Source organism: Dufourea novaeangliae, unplaced genomic scaffold (assembly GCF_001272555.1).
Source record: "Dufourea novaeangliae isolate 0120121106 unplaced genomic scaffold, ASM127255v1 scaffold392, whole genome shotgun sequence".
NCBI lineage: Eukaryota > Metazoa > Arthropoda > Insecta > Hymenoptera > Halictidae > Dufourea > Dufourea novaeangliae.
Genome location: NW_015374267.1, coordinates 424,926 through 429,379, shown reverse-complemented (window position 1 = coordinate 429,379; position 4,454 = coordinate 424,926). Strand labels below are relative to the sequence as shown.

Here is a 4,454-nt window from a genome sequence, read left to right as displayed (position 1 = left end):
TTCAAATGTAATCCATGACGAGGAAAACTGATGCTCGTTTAACAGTGTAAATCCGATCGAAACCTGTTGCAATCACATAACCACTAAACAGAGGCAACACTTTTCTTCGTCATGCAATACATTCGAAGTTTAAAGAGTGTAGATTAGTACCCTATAACGGCTGATTCGTCTTGGCCAAGCACTCAACTTGTAGCTGAAAGAACGTAGATTAATCGCCTGTCAGTGGCAATAACAATAAACGACCAGAACACTGTTAAAATCACACTTTATTTGCAACGGTTGACACTGTATCTCGTCGTGCGTACCCCGGTTAGTTCACTTTGGACAGCTCGTACATCGTTATACGGACAACTTTCGGTTAGCTGAAGCAGTCAATTTGTAGCTGAAAGTACGTAGATTAATCCACTGTCATTGATAATACCAATAAATAATCAGAACACTGTTAAAATCGCATTTAATCGCGGAATACCACTATTTGTTTGACCGGTGGCGCCATCCGTGGCGAACCGCTGAAACTGGTAGCCATATAATTGGCTAGCAGTTTCAGCTTCTCCCCACGGATGGCGCCACCGGTCAAAAAAGTAGTGGTATTCCGCGATTAAATGCAATTTTAACAGTCTTCCACTCATTTATTGTTATTATCAATATTAGAGGATTAATCTACGTTTCCTAAGCTTCAAATCTAATGGTCAGTCAAAACGATAACTGTCCGTACAACGTTATAAGAGATGTCCAAACGGGAACTAAACGCCGAGCGGATAACAAAACAGTGGCAACCTATTAGATACGACACAGTGACAAACTATATACGATACCCGTAATATAAGTTGTATATGATAAATAAATATGTACATACATCTCACAAGACGGGGTCTATTAGGCATGCTCCGGGGGTTCTATGACCCCACTTTCTCACCACAGGGGGTCCCTTACTTATGCTCCGGGTGGCATTCGATACGAGTACTTTTGTTCGATACCTACTTGGTATCGCAACCGCTGACTACGGTCACCGGAGTCAGAACTTGAGAATCTATTCGATAACAATTTATGATTTATGTAACCGAGAACTAATAATGTATAATAAGCTTTCTAAAAAGTCGATTTAACTGTGTATTACAGACATTGCACAGATCTTCTTTATTTATTGCAAATATTTATGAAATTAATTGTTATAGTGGCGTCGAGTGGAACTACGATCATCAGAATGGTTGGTTGAGAATCTATTCAAACACTGCACAAAGTACTATGCCGATCAAGTGAGTTACTCTAACTTTGAAATTCCATTTGATAGTTTAAAACAAAATGCATATAGCTTAATGAAATATAAACGATTACTATTCGCGCCATCTTTCAAGAATATTGAACCGATTACAAAGTAACTATTAGTTTAGAAGTATTATCAATATATCGAATAGTTACTTTTTTGAATCACTTTTTCGTCTGTGCACCGGAAGTGCCGACTAGGTTTTCCGGTGGTGTAGGTAGAAGACCGCGGCAGCCACGGTTTCATACGTCTGCCCATTTTTCCAAATATCTATTGTTCTTTTATCGAAGTATCGCGGTTGGTGAAACTTTTTTGATCATGGTATATTCGAGGATCCTCGTCTGAGTTCCAGTTCCCTTGTTCGACGCTTTTCGAGCGAAAAATTTCTATTCAAAGGGAACGATGTTTCGAACGCGCTACTACGAAATTGTTACTACATACAAAGAAAGACAGAAGTAGATTGTAATTGACCCAAAGAGAAATAATAACTACAAAACGTAAGTCATTGTTTTCTAACATGTTTCCTTACAAAATTAATATATTTGATCATCGCTACATATGTATTCATTATATTCATGGACATCAAATGAGTTCGTCTTACTAGTCAGTTAAAATGTATTTAATCATTTACTTCGACACTCAGATAGCACACAGACGGTTTAAAGACGCCTGTTTGCTCAGACGTAAGTTAACATGAATAAACATTGAGCGTGACGACAACCTGCTGGAAATATCAGTTAAGGTATAGTTTCTTCGAAATTCGATTACGTATAAGTAATATAAATATCTTTGTTAGACTTAACTTAAACACCGTTTAGTACGAATATCAATCGATTATAAATCTTACAGGTTGTATACATCATAACCTTAAACTTTGTTTATTCCGTCACTCATTTCGCAATCGTAAATAAACTGTAATATTTCAGTACGGCAATGACTTAAACAACGCGTAATATATTTCGAAAAGAGAAAGAGAAGGGGTCTGTATAACTAATGTACTGAAAATAGATGGTCTCCCGATAACATAAAAAAAACGAGTTTCGCGAGCGTATAAAAACCGCCTGAAACCGCCGAAGGGCGCGCTCGTACGATCGAGGAATCCAGCTGTCGGACTATAAATCTGTTGAACGGTTTGCTTTGTATTCCGGAAATTTATTTGAACATTTTTTCCGCGACCGGGCAGGTTTCGACGAGCGGAAATTCTCTTGCACAGTTTCACGTGTTCGCGAATGACCAATGATAATCAAGTCTTCCATCTCTTCGTCGTGATTTTTAATTGAAAAAAAAAACAATCCATTATTCTGGAAATCAAATTGCATTTTACGAGAATCGCGAATTTGCTTTGAAATTTCATTTAATTCTATTCCTGGGATCTGAGTACTCTGTGGGTTTGGTGCATCCAAATGAAGATACCTACTAAACGTTTCTGACAGTTTCTCCATTTATATGAGGGAAACCTGAATGAACCTACTGGTATACACATTTCCTGTTTATTTATTCATATGTTTACAAAAGTAGCTAAGAGCCTAAGCTGACTAATTGACTTTTCTGTTTGGATGCATTATTCAATTAATAATTGAATTTCCAAGCAGTGTTATTTTAAGAACTAAGACTTAAGAGCTTCCTGTCTTTCTACTGGTTAATGTAGGTTAGATTAACTGAAACTGTAGGCTTTACGGGTTCTTTTTCATATTGATACGGATAGATATCAAAAGCTTTAAGACAAGGGAAGTGGGATTGCGGTGTGAGAAATGGCATAATGATTATCCACTAGGTGTTACAATTGTACAGTTTATTCGCCAAAGTATCAGAAAACTAACTAAACAGTTCTGTGTCAATCAATCATTTTCCATATTTAACAATGACTGACACAAGCTGTATTGAAAAGGGAAGGCTCAGATTTTCTATTGACAGGAGACAATAAAGAACCTTGAAAGATTTACATATAAGGTTCTTTATTGTCTCCTGTCAATAGAACATAATGTTTCAATCGAACAAGCTGTCAAAGGATGTGTCATGTCCTAGTATCATAAACATTTACTTGATCTTTGTGACATGAAAATAGCTAGAGTGTAAAAAGGGATAACTAAAAGAAAGAATTTAAGCTTATAGTAATTTATTATACAACAATAGTTCTGTTTACAGCACCATGAATTATCATAGTTACAAGACCAGAGGAGCTGATAAATGGGATTTAAATCACTAGTCTGTGGAAGGTAAGAAAAAGATGAGATGAAAAATCAAAAGTTTCTTGACTTTATCATTGCTGGAATCACCATTATAATTGTTTCAATCCTCCAGGATGTTCCCTCGAGACGGATACGCGCTGTCGTTGGCATGGAATGGCGACGTGGAAGACGCGGTTGACCCGTTTAAAAAAGATCACCCTCGCATCTGTTGCTGAGTGCAACAGATCCCCGATCCGGACGGAGAAGCCCGGGGCCAGGAGAAGGAGAGAGAGGAACAACGCACGCGTGCACGATGAAACGTCGAACCTTTTTTTTGTTTTTTTTTGTTTCGTCGTCCGGCCTAACTCGATTCTCCAGCAAATTTCCATGTCCCGTTGGTCCAGTTTTTTTTCCTCGACATACACGTTCGGGGCGAAATTCGGGGCGCGGAAAAGCTTTGAAAATGGCTGAAAGATTGACGAGGCTCGGGAATAAACCGAGTTCCGAACGGGAGAATCGGAAATAAAATCGCGCGTAGAACTGGACTATTTTCGGTCTTCTGTAAACATATACACGCGAAAGTTGGAAGACGTATGGCGTTTAGGAAACGATACACACCGGACTGTTTTCTATTGTGGTACCCGCCTGGCTTCATACCGGGGTAAATCATTTAACGTCTGGGGAGATTAAGATTGATAGTCGTTTAATCTCCACTTATCAAATGTATTTCCAGCATAGAATTAATTGGAAACTCGGTGGAAACGATGGAGCGTCACGTATAAGCAACGGGGGAATATCTCCGTATGTGGAAACAGAAGTTTTATATATGGAAATAATTTATTGTACACAACATGGTCAGTGTACGAATTGTCTCCGGTGAGTTGTAAAAGGTCTCCGACCTATACGAACGAGGGGTTTCGACATTGTTTATCTTGCTGTTCTAGGAACGAGTCTCCAAAAAAAAAAAAGAAAGGAAACACCTCGAGCCAGGGAGTCATCGCTTGGAATCAAACGACCCTCTC

General features: G+C 38.5%; 1 long non-coding RNA gene across 1 annotated transcript; it reads left to right on the top strand.

The window, feature by feature from the left end:
- The first annotated feature begins 1,548 nt into the window (after window positions 1-1,548).
- On the top strand, window positions 1,549-3,701 carry LOC107192710. The gene is made up of 3 exons (XR_001516304.1): window positions 1,549-1,761; window positions 3,410-3,480; window positions 3,566-3,701. It is a non-coding gene; the product is annotated as an uncharacterized LOC107192710 (long non-coding RNA).
- Window positions 3,702-4,454: the final 753 nt, after the last annotated feature.